Source organism: Elephantulus edwardii, unplaced genomic scaffold, assembly GCF_000299155.1.
Source record: "Elephantulus edwardii isolate Elephantulus edwardi_28Jun2011 unplaced genomic scaffold, EleEdw1.0 scaffold00106, whole genome shotgun sequence".
Classification (NCBI taxonomy): Eukaryota; Metazoa; Chordata; class Mammalia; order Macroscelidea; family Macroscelididae; genus Elephantulus; species Elephantulus edwardii.
Genome location: NW_006399856.1, coordinates 9,629,067 through 9,642,322, shown reverse-complemented (window position 1 = coordinate 9,642,322; position 13,256 = coordinate 9,629,067). Strand labels below are relative to the sequence as shown.

The window sequence follows — 13,256 nt, the reverse complement described above, 5'->3', positions numbered from 1 at the left end:
TTTTTTTTTTTGCTTAGACATTGTTAAAAGTTGATTGCATCAGTCAATAGTAATTAATATCTATGAACAATTATCTGGGAGGGGGAGGCACAAAACAACAAAACACCACAAATGTGATATGTAAACTTTAACTAAAAATTAATTTCTAAAAATAAGGATTCTAAGATAAAAGGACATAATCTCTATTCCCAAAAAGTTACCATGGAAGTTAAATAAGAAAATAAACAAAGATAAATATGCCCTTTACATACTATGGAAGTATATGGTTAAAGTATTCCTGGACCTGGAGCTGCAGAAAGGGAGAGGATGGGCATTCTAAAGGACAGGAAAAGAGTAAGCACATACACCATCAGTGAGGAAAAAAGAGCACAGCACCATAGGAAATATGGAAGTGATGCCAGTTTGCTAGCTTGAAAAGTTGGTGGACATAGGTAGCCAGATATTTGGAAATCAAGGAATGTGCACTTCTGATCTGAAAATGTCTTCTTCTTGTTGTTATGTACAATCAAGTCAACTATGACTCTCAGTGACCCTATGGACCCTGAGCCATTCTGAGCAAATCTCACCAGCTATGATACACCTGCTGCATTGCCACAGCAATTGTCTTATGTATCTTTATGAGAACTTTATCTGCAAGACTTTTCAGAGCCATTAAAGGATTTTTGGCAAAGGAAGTTTAAGTTTTAAAAGACATTCTGGATGTGGTATAGAAGCATTAGTTAGAAAGGACCAAATAGAATTGATGCCAGTTACAAGTATGGAAAGGTAAGTATTGGAATATTGCATTTGACTTTTCTTTTGGTTTTCTCATTTTCTCATTCCTCGTTTCCAAAGAGATGGTTATTGTGTGCCGTAGAGTTGATTCTGACACCCAATAATCTTACAGGTAGAAATTTTGAAGGATGCAGACTGCCTGCCTGCCTGGTCTATACTCCCACAGAATGTCTGAGAGATCAGATTAAGAGGTATACAGCAAAGTGGTTTGGGAGAGAGGGGGAGGGGGAGGGAGGAAATTATTCAACAATGAATGATTTTTTGGTTGTTTTTTTTTTTAATTAGACAGTAACTGGGGGGATATAGAAGGAAATGTGCAAGAATGAATGAATGAAAAATCAAAGTTGTATTAAAATCACAATTGAAAAATTAAAAAAAAAGAAAATCTGAGAGATGAAAACCATTATGCCTTCAGATATCAGAAGATAGCATAACCATTGTACTACTATGGGCAAACTAATTTTCACCTATTGTCTCAGTAGGAGAACTTCTTTTAGATAGTTAAAACATGTTCCAGATGCCTGGCTCACTTTTTTTCTGAATTCAGAGTTCTTGAAGATATTTTGAATGGCTCTAAAATCACTAAGTTGTGAGGTAGACTATTTTAAAATAAAATATAAGGAGAAAAGGAGCATTTCCCTGGTGGGGTGGGGTGTGGTGGAAACCCTAAAGAACCCCTCACCCCTCATAAGAAAAAGAGGAATTCTGAAAACACAGCTCTGCCTTCTTCCCCTCATTACATTCCCATGTTCTGATGGGGTTTCCTCTTACGTAGCTATCCTCATTCACATGGTTTTTCCACTGGTTGATTTGATGGAAACTCAATAATGAGATGTAGAAAACACACGTGTGCCTTGGTGTTATGAATGGATAACTCATTCAGACGCTAATAAAAAGATTGTGGATTTGCATCTACCCAGAGAAACCTTGAAAAACAAATTTTTAAAAATGGAATTGAAATTGACCCAACAACTGTGACATTTTATTTCTTACATTATGCTGGATGAGATGGATTGATAACTAGGGCAATGAGGGTAGGTGTGTCGGAGTCAGGTGTGTCCTGGTGCAGGACAGGACAGAGCTATTGTACATAGGGTTGTTATGAGTTGCAGGTAAGTTGATGACACATAACAACAAAAATATTAAAAGAAGCTGCCCTGGGAAGCTGCAATCTTGATTCCGCTTTTCTGTGATCCACCTGCATCTCCTTTCAAAGCTAATAATTCAAGCAATCCAATGCATATTCCTTTTTTACAAGTGTAAGAGGACAACTCAAGAAAGAGTTTCAATTTCTTTCTTTCCGCCTTCCAGAGGTTTTTAGCCACCCGTTCTATGTTCTTGTATTTCCACTCAAGTTATCACCTCTTCATAGTTTTACCCAATGTCATACCTTTGACTTTAGGAGAAAAGTAAAAAAGGAAATATAAAGTGCTTTCCATATTCATCATGAAATTAAAAATGCTAGTAAAGTTTCCTTCTTTTTGTTTATATTTTGTGGTCTCTTTGGTTGATGAGTTGATTTCTCTAAACATACCTTCCCTGGAAAATGAATAATCATGGGTAGATCAGTTTCCATTTAGTGATAAAGGCTGAGGTCAGACTCCAGTGACTAGCAATTTAATCATAAAAAACCAGAGAGAGTTAGCAGTGGGGAAAACAATAAATACATATGATTCCTTTCTCCTTGATTTTATACAAACCACTCTAGGGAAAATCAGCTTTGTGGTGGTAACTTAAGACTACTATAATAAATTATTGGAATTTGGAATCAGAACATTTTATTTCTCAGGTTCCAGAAAATGTATTCTCTATGTTCAGAATAGGACATAGAGAAGATGACTGAAATGCTTGCTGCAGAGGATCAAAGATGACAGCCTTCAGTTCAGATTAGATTTCAACATCAAGAACACAAAATTCCTGACCACTGGGTCACTGGCAAAATTATGATAGATAAAGAAAAGATTGAAGTTGTCAATTATTTCATCTTGGATCCACAAGCAATGCCCTTAACACCAGCAGTCAGTAGATTAAAAGATGTGCAACATTGAGAAAATCTGCTGACAAAGATTTCTCCAAGCTGTTAAGGAAAAACAATTTAAACTAAAGATGCACCTAATTCAAGCCATGGACTTTCCAATTACTTGCTATCCATCTGAAAGTTGGACAATGAATAAGTATGACAGATGAAAATGTATACCTTTGAGCTGTGGTGTTGGAAAAGAATATTGAATAGAAAAGCAAACAAATATGTCTTAGAAAAAGTGCACCGAGGGTGCTGTTTGAAGGCAAGGATAGTAAAACTTCAACTCATACATTTTGGGCCTGTTGTTAGGAGGGGCTACTCTTTGGAACAGGGTATCATGCTTGGAAAGTAGAAGGTCAGAGAAAGAGAGGAAGACCTTCAATGAGAAGAATTGGCGCAGAGGACTGTAAAGTGAGCTCAGGTAAATAAATAGATGATGAGGCGGACGGTACAGGATAGGACAATTTCAAAGCCATTGTTCTTGGAGTTGCTGTGAGTCATAGTCAATTTGACAGCACTTAACAATAATAACAAAATTGTCCAGAATGGGCACAAGAAGATATAGGTCTCTTGGTTGATAGTTAACTACCAGTAATTGGTAACCATGTCATTATTGACACTGGATTTCTTTTCTGAGAATTCAAAAAAGAACAAGATATATAGGTTTAGTCTTATGTTTTCCATGGGGAAAAATATAGAAATATAAACTAGTGATTTTAAAGGATTTTATTCCAATAACTGCTAAAGAAGATAGAAGAAGTACTTATCCTCAGTGGTAAATAGGAGGTGAGACGAGGAGCCCTCAAAGGGAATGAAAGCTAATGACGCAACTTCAGCCCAATCTGAGTTTATTCTGCAGATGCTGGTGAGCTCTGAGCCAACAAATGAGGCAAATATAGTACCTGTGGTTTCATCATTTCTTTGAAATCTCTGTCATCCCTTCAATGTCATGGACTCCTATGTCTGTCTACATGATGTTTTTACCCATTCTAGAACATTCCCTGGTATCCTCTCTCTTTTCATTCTCTCTGTGTATTTCTGTGACTATCTTATACACACCCCCATGCCTTCTCATTCTACTCAAACCATGTACCTCTGGGATTGCGGTGAAGCTTCTTGCCACTAGGCCACCAGAGCCCCCTTAATCTCCTCTCTTGCCTTTTACTGCTACTGAAAACCCTGTGGAGTGTCAGCTATGATTCTAATCTGACTGGGTGGTACATAACAACAACTATGTATTAATAGTCTAAACTATCTGCAGCTGTCTAATAAATGATCCTCAAACTTAGGGACACAAACTTTTCCTATGCTCATAGATCCTTTGGGACAGGAATTCAGTAAGGAACAGACTCGGCTTGTCTCTGTTGTATGTATGTATTGTGGCTTCAAAGGAGAGTATATGGACGACCAGGTAGGCAAAATTATCTTGGTCCCTATCCTAGCTTTGAGCCTGGGGCTCAAGGATATTACAATGTATCAGAGAAGACAGAAACAAAATTATAGATTAAAAAAAAAATCACAATATGGTGGCTTAGTGGTAAGGATTTCTGCTGCCAACTCATAGGCCAATGGTTTGAACCCATCACCTATTCCATGGCAGAAAATTGGAAAATCTCCTTCTGCCATAGGCAGTGAAATCCTCCTCGAAGATCAGCTGAAATTTCTGACTTTGTGGTAAACAACAGCAACATGTGAAAAATGTATGTCTTGTGGGGCTAACTGGAATTGATTGCAAGAAAGCAGTCTTCCATTGTCAACTCAGTGGGAGTTTAACTTATTTAAGAACAAGGAGAGGAGACCAATGAAGAGCATACAGGTATGCATATTTTTATTTATGTCTTTCTCATCATCCACTTCCTAAACAACATGTGTCTGGAAACTCTATGAACTTTGAGAAAGGATCATAGTTAGAGAAAGGCTACATACACATCTTCCGTTCACAGGGTCACTATGAGTCGTGTTCAACTCAACAGCAATCAATAACAACAACATCCTGAAATTAATGAAAACCTTGCTTTTTCTTACTGATAAAGAAATAAAAATGAAAATAAAGAGTAAGTCTTCCAAATACAAAATAAGAACTGAAGAATTAATTTCAAAAGTTTCTAACTCTTTGAATACAAGAGTCCCACCTCCTGCTCCCCAGCAATGCTTTCTACAGTGTGCCGGGGGATCACTGTGACAGCGTGGAAATGCAAATGCAAAGACTGCTTCACAATCTTTTGTGGTGCCAGTTCTCCAGTCTTGGTTTATACTCTCAGGGTCATGCTGATGTTACCGAGTCTGAGAAACACTGCTCTGGGGCATAATGAGAATGAGTGACAGTGAGTCGTGGAAAGTATCAATTCCAGTTTGTTTAAGATCAAATTGAAAGACAAGTTTACACAATCAAATTTAAAGTAGAAAATTTGCACCCCTTGAATGATGTCATCACTGCAAAGGACTTCAACTGAACAGAGTTGAAGGTGCTGAATAGATACGAAATAATTTGATCAAGTAAAGCTATATTTTAAAGGGATATTGAAGTCTCCAACTGTTATAGTAGTGCTGTCTATTTCTAACTGGAAGCCTTATTCACCGTTGGTGGGAGTGTAAAATGGTGCAACCACTATGGAAGGCAGTATGGAACTTTCTCCAAAAGTTGGAACTAGAAACACCATTTTACCCAGCAATTCCACTACTGGGAATATACCCTAAAGAAGCCAGAACTGCCACCCAAGCAGATATATACACATTTATGTTTGTTGCTGTTTTATTGGCAATAGCAAAGAGTTGTAAACAACCTAAGTGCCATCAACAAACGAATGGATAGAGAAGCTGTGGTATATTCACACAATGGAATACTACACAGCATTGAAAAAACAAGTAACTCGTGAGATATTATACAATTTGGGTGATCCTGGAGAACATTATGCTGAGCGAAATATCTCAGTCACAAAAGGACAAATAGTGCATAATGCCACTGTTATAAAACAGGACTGACATTGGGTTTGGTGGGAAACTAAGAACAAAAGGGATAAATAAGGTACATTGCATTGGCACAGATGAGAGCGAGAACTGTTTAAAAGAGATATATGATTAGATGTTATTTGCATGGCAAGAGTCCAGGATAAGAGCTACATAGTAAAGTGGACTGGGGAGGAGGATAACAATAAAAGATTTTTTTTTTCTTTTCAAAGAGAAAAGCAAACTAGGGGGTGGAGTGGGCAGGGAGGAAAATGTACAACAATGAATGAATGGAAAAAAAATAAAAAGATGATAAAAAGGAAGGATAGCATTGAACTTGGCCTTGAAAGCTATAGGGAGTTATGATGGCATAGCACATAAGGAGCTGCATTGTTAATACAAAGTTGGCACCTTTCTCATGGTTCAAATTCACCTGCAGCTCCATAGAAGAAATATAGGCAATCTGCTCCCACGTCTCTATGGCCTCCCAAAACCCTCTGGAAGGTCAATTACGAATCAGTTCCAACTCCAGGGCAATGATTTTGAGAGTTGTGTTTTGGGAGTTTCCCCTCATTTCTTTTATTGTTGTGTTTCATTTACGTTCACTGTGGGGTTTTTCCTCCCTCCCTTCACCCACCAAGCTCTTTGACCCTGTGATTTCTCCCCTTCCTACTCTCAGCATCCTGCCCCTCCTCTTTCCTCTTTGTATATCCATATACATTTCAACGGTTAGCCTTCCATTTTTACAATATTGGTCTTATACAGTATTTGTTCTTATGTGCCTAACTTAGGTCACGCATCCCATTGGTCTCTAGCCCCTCCTATGTGATTTAGTATTTTTCAAAAGCCTTGCTCCTAAGTGTTGCATAGTATTCCATCATGTGAATATACCACAGTTTCTCAGTCTAGTCACTTGTTGATGGACAATTGGTCAGTTTCCATGTTCTTGATATTATGAATAATTCTGCTATGAACACCACTGTACAAATCTCCTTTCTTATCTCAGTTGCATTTTCCTTGGGTTATATTTCTAGAAGTGGTGTAGCTGGGTCATATGGAATTCAATGTTCAGCTTTTTGAGGACATGTCAAACTGCCTTCCACAGTGCTTGTGCCAATTAACAATCCTATCATAACATATGAGAGCTCCAATCTCTCTATATTGAATTTTTGAAGGCTATGTTAAGACCTTGAACTAGGAGTAGATATTATCATAAACAAAAATGTGAGACTCTTAGAAAGCCTTCAAAGCTTTGACAATGAGCAAGCTAATAGTCTTGAAGCTGGATATTAGCAACAGCAGCAACAGCATATTTGTTAAAAATGCAGAACTTTATCAAAATCCTTGAAGCTGCATTGAGACCTCACCTTCAACCTCTTGAATGAAAACCTGCATTGTATAAAAATGGCCTCTGAAGTGGTGAACCTGGAAATTCATGTGAAGCAATGCTGATAGCGTCTAAGTTGACAAGAATGGAGACTGGTGGGGCTTGTTTTTCTATCAGCCAATAGGGTAGAACAGATTGAAAACCAGTTAACTACTGTTCCATTAGAGCTACTGGGTGATTCAGTGAGTCTCCTGAATTTTACAAATAAGGAAAATGAAGCCCAAGGGAGGTGTTAGATAACTTAGTATCATTCAAAGATTAAGCAGGAATTCAAATAAAACATGATACTACTGCCTTTCTACATCACAGACACAGGAACAACTTGGAAGACTATATCACTGCTTCAGGTCAGAGTTCCTGAGAAGGACAAACAAATAAGAAGACAGATGAAAGAAACTTCAGAAAAGCGGTATCTATGAATTTATTAAGATGTCCTGGTGTGTAAGGTTGACTAACGTGTGTAACATTCACTGGCCATTAGTAAAAAAGGTAAGTAGCTCAAATCTAACAGCTGCTCTGTAGAGAAAGATGAACAGCCCCCTTCCATAAGGATTTACAGTCTCAAAAGCCTGATGGAGAATCAAGAATTATGAGTAGGAAGTAACTTGATGTCAATGAGGCTTTGTTTTGTTGTTGTTATGTGCTGTCAAGTCACTTGTGACTCATAGTGACCCTAAGTACAACAGCCCTGAACCCTGCTCTAGTCCTTGCCAATCCCACTGTCTCCGACATGCCTATCATCATTACCCCAGTCACTGAATCAATCCATCTCATTGAGGGACTTCCTTTCCTCCGCTGTCCCTCCACCCTTCCAAGCATGAAATCCCTCTCCAAGGACTGGTCCCTCCTTACAACATGTCCAAAGTATGTCAGACAAAGCTTCAGAATCCCTGCCTCCAAGGAGCAGCCTGACTTCACCCTCTCCAGGATGAACTTTGTTCTTCTAGCAGTCCGTGGTATATTCAATACTCTTCTGCAGCACCAAAGCTCAAAGGCATCAATTCTCCTTCTAACATCCCAAGTCATTGTCCAGCTCTCTGAAGCACAGCAAGTAATGGCAGAGACCATGGCCTGTATCAGGTGCACCTTAGTCTCCAGACTGACATCGTTGCTCCTAAGTACCTTAGAAAAATCTCTGACAGCAGGCTTTCCTAATGCACTTCATCTTTTAACTTCCTGACTGCTGGTACTACGAATGTTGATTGTGGAGCCAAGCAAACTAAAGCTGCTAACAATCTCAATCTTTTCACCATCTAACATGATGCTGCCAATCAGCCCAGTGGTGAGAATTTTTGTTTTCTTGATGTTGAGCTTCAATCCATATTGAAGGCTGCAGTCCTTCACTGTCTGCAGTAAGTGCTTCAGGTCCTCTTCAGTTTCAATAAGCAGGGTTGTGTCGTCTGCATAACGCAGATTGTTGATAAGTCTACCTCCAGTCCTGATGTCCCAATACAGCCCAGCTTCCCAGATAATATGTTACATATATACATTGAAAGATATGGAGATAGGACACATCCTTGATGTACACCTTTCCCAATTTTGCAGTGTTTCCTTGTTCTGTTCTGATGACTGCCTCCTGGTCCAAATATAAGTGTTGCATAAGCACGATCAAGTGTTCTGGGATTCCCATTCCTCTCAAAGTCAGCCACAGTTTGTTGTGATCCACATAGTCAAATGCCTTTACACAGTCAATGAAACACAGACATTCCTCTGGTACTCTGTGCTTTCACCAAGATCCATCTGACATTAGCTATGATATCCCGAGTGCCACTGCCTCTTCTAAATCCATCCTGCACTTCTTCAGGCAGTTCTCTGTTGATGTGATGTTTTATTAGATAATTAATTATATGCTGTTCTTATGTCACATCAAAACTTAAGATTAAGGATCTTCTTAGAAAAGAGGTCTCCCCATGCTAACTATGTCTAAGGGTGGTGTAGTCCTTAGAAAGCTGTGCTTTTCTGGCAGTTAGAATTCACCAACTGCTGCTACTGTGGGAGTTAGAACTTCAGAAAACCCACTAGTGGATTAGCTATGCCTTAGTTCCAACTCAATGGCAATGAGAGTGAGAATTACACCTCATGACACAATGAGAGAGCAATTCAGATTCGTTCAGAATTATTCTGCTTTGCACTTTTCAGAGGCCATTGGAAACAGGTGTGAGAGGATGTAGGATAGGAATTGCAAGGGGATGGGGACAGGACAGGTGCCTTTAGCTTATGGCATCTATGTCCCTTCAGATCACCATTCTATATACCCATCTTAGTTCCTTCATCTCCATTAATATCAGATTGTTGACAAACCTTCCTTTGGCATAAGACACTCTTCTCTTTAAACTAACTTTCTAAAACCTAGTCTGAAATAAAACAAGTTCCAATCAGTTCCTAGAGCATGTGCAAAAACATTATACACATCCTAGAGTCTACCTTTCCCAGTAGGAAGTAAAGCTATCAAAGGGATAGAAGACCTGGATGATCATGTTATGCAATGCATGTATAGCATAAGTGTTGGTGTGCGTCCCAGAATCCTCCACATCAGGTCCATCTTAAAGAGCTAACTGCTCGCTTAAAACCATGAGGAGTAGACTCTATAGTAATAAGGAATAAATAGTTCTTGGTTTTCGTTTTTGATGATCATTCTTTTTTCTTTTTTAGATTTTATTTTAATAATTTTAGTGAACATTTACAGAGATTTTGATTTCCATCCATTCATGGTTGCACTTTTCTCCCTGCCCAGCCCTTCCCCCTGCCCACCCCCCACCCCAGTTATCTCCTCTCTTTGAAAAGTAAAAGAAAAATTCTTTCTTTGATATGCAATCCTCGCGCACCTGTCCCACCACCCCAAGTACACTCCACTATGCAACCTTAATTGTGGACTCTTGTGATAACCATAATACCCTATCATACATTGCTTTTAAATTATTCTTTCCCTCATCTGTTCAGTGCAGTATATGCAATTTATCCAGTTTTTCTCAGTCTTACCCCAACCCTGATAACAGTCCCATTTTACAGAAGTGGCACTATGCAGTATTTGTCCTTTTGCGACTGAGATATTTCACTCAGCATAATATCCTCCAGGCTCACCCATTTTGAATAATATTGCATGAGTTCCTTGTTTTTCAATGCAGCATAGTATTCCATTCTGTGACTATACCACAGTTTCTCTATCCATTCATTTGTTGATGGGCACCAGGGTTGTTTCCAACTCCTTGCTATTGACAAAGCCACGATAAACATGGGTGTGCATCTATCTGCTTGGATGTCAGTTATGGTCTCTTTGGGATATATTCCCAGTAGTGGAAATGCTGGGTCAAATGGTATCTCTATTTGCAACTTTTTGAGAAAGTGCCATACCACTTCCACAGTGGTTGCACCATTTTACACTCCCACCAACAGTGAATAAGAGTTCCAGTTTCTCCACAACCTCACCAGCAATTGTTGCTTGCTGTTCTGTTAAATTTTGCTATTCTGACTGGGGTGAGATGATATCTCATAGTTGTTTTGATTTGCATCTCTCTTAGCGCTAGGGATTTTGAACATTTCTTCATGTGCTTATTGGCCATCTGAATATCTTCTTTGATGAAGTGTCTGTTCATATCCTGTGTCCATTTTTCAATTGGATTATTTACCTTTACCTTGTTGTGGTGCTCAAGTATTTTATAAATTCTATATATAAGTCCCTTATCTGATATGTAATTCCCAAGTAGTTTTTCCCAGTCAGTGGTTTTCCTTTTTACCCTGTTGGAGAAGTTTTTGAATGTGTATAGGGATTTGATTCTTAGAAGGTCCCATTCATGTATTTTATCTTCTCCTGGTTGTAGATTTTTCAGGATATTTGGAAGACTGTTTATGTTGTGGATTAGGGCTATTAGAGTTCTTCCAAGCTTTTCTTTGGTGAAGTTTATAGTCCTTGGTTTTAGTTCTAGATCCATGATTCACCTAGAGTTGGTTTTTTTGTATGGAGTGAGGTGTGGATCTTGCTTGAGTGTTCTGCAGATATTTTTCCAATTTTGCCAACACCATTTGTTAAAAAGGCTGTCATTTCCCCACTTAACTGATTTCATCTTCTTGTAAAAAAATCAGTTCTTCTAAGGGGCATAGCATTGGTCTGTCACTTGGCTGTACAGAGGTAACTCGTGGTTGCTGTGATGCTTAACACTGTGACACTGATATGTCCAACGTGATAATGGCAACCCATGGTGGACAGTGTGTGGTGGAGCTTCCCAAGTAAAACAAGTTGGAAGTAGGAGTGGCATCCACTTCCAAAATAACTTGACTCTGGAAACCATATGAATGAACTTGGAGAAATGATGAAAGTTATACAAGTGTTCAGGTCTTTCATTCATAGGCTATGAGTCATCTACAACCTGACAGCACTTAACAACAACAACTACCTGATTGGCCATCAAGCTGCTCTGCATTTCACCCCATTACGAACTGGAAGCACCTCCAACCACAAAGCCTTTTTTCTACCCCATGGAGTGCCCACTGACCCTTTGACAAGCCACTGGCCAGCATCTCCCCCATAAAGACTACTTCAACTTTCCCATTTTAATTTGACCTTAGCCTCCTTGTTGATTTTTTTTTCTAGTGAAAGTAAGGAACTGTGTTACCTTCTAACAGAAGGGCAATTCCATTGAAGGCCCAGTAAAAGGATAAAATAAAGGCCAAAATGGTAGCTGGAAAAATGTTAAATCTTCACCAAAATGAGCATCTCACAGGACAAGTGGCACAAGAGCCACAAACCAGGTGCAGGAGAAAGCCCTACTGCAAGAAGTGGAGTATGAGTTGAGACACTGGCTGAGAACACCAAGATTGACCTCATCGTCTACACGTCTACTCCTGAGAGGAGGCCCCAAGAAGTACTTGCCCTAAAACTGGGTGTAGGGAACTTCTTCTGGGGCTCGGAATGTTGTACTCACAAAACAAGTATTGTTGCTGGTGTCTACAATGCTTCCAATAATGAGCTGTTCCGAACAAAGACCCCAGAGAAAGACTGCATCGTGTATCGTTGACAGCACACCGTACCCCAGCGGTTCGAGTCCCACTGTGCACTGCCCCTGGGTCACACAACAATGAGGCCCAGCTGACTTTTGAGGAGGAAGGAATTTTAAACAAGAAGCAATCATAGAAAATTCAGAAAAAAATGTGATGAAAAGAAAAAGAATGCAAAACTCAGCAGTCTTCTAGAGGAGAAGCTCCAACAGGACCAGCTTCTTGGAGGTTTGTTTCCAGGCCAGGCCAGTGTGACCGCGCAGATGGCTGTGGTCTAGATAGAGAGCAGGAAGCTGGAGTTCTGTCTGAGGAAAATCAAGGCACTAAAAGGCAAATAAATCTCCTCCCTCCCATTTTAGCACATGTATTAAAGGTGTTGATTATTTAAAAAAAAAAAAAGGCAGATCAGACTCACAAAGCGTTATCCACGTTCCCTGTACTCCCTTCTTGTATAATCCAGAGGAACATTCTGTTTAAATAATTATTTTAAAATACCAGTTTCTTAATAACTGTAGAAGCCCATTTTTAAGAAGTGAATCCTAAAAAAAAAACCCAAAAATACCAAAGGAAGCTCCACCTATGAAACCCAACTCATCATGTTTGTTTTTTGTTTGTTTGTTTGTTTGTTTTACACAGACACAAATGTAAATGCTTTCTTTTAGAATTTTGAGATCCCACCAGAAATGCTCACCCGTTAGTGCAGTGAGAAAACAGAGCGTAAGTGTGCGATAGGAAGTAGTCATGTCCTCTGAGTTGGCATCCCAGTGATTAAAGACAAACACTTCGAAAACCACTGCTAGACAGAACAGAACAAGGAAGACACAGGAAGGCAGGCAGAAATTTTATCCATCATACAACCTGGGGCTGTGAGCTTTGTGTAAATTAACGAACACATCCATTTCTAGCATGTTACATGCAAGTTAACAAATTTTCTATTCCAAATAAACAATGAGAAACATGGACATTTCCAGTGAAGAGAATTCAATTTTTTAGGAGATGACCTTTCCAGGCTTGTGAATGTAAAATATTGAGGTCGTTCAAGAAACAAATAGTTGGCACCTGGAGAAATTGGAATATTTAAAAATACGCCTTGAAGAGCTAAATGACCTTTACTTTCCCTCACTAAATATAAAA

The 13,256-nt window shown here is 39.1% G+C and overlaps 1 pseudogene; it reads left to right on the top strand.

Annotated features, from left to right (window-relative positions):
- Nucleotides 1–12,460, top strand: part of LOC102845457 — a 38,725-nt pseudogene extending 26,265 nt beyond the window's left edge.
- The last annotated feature ends 796 nt before the right edge of the window (nt 12,461–13,256 follow it).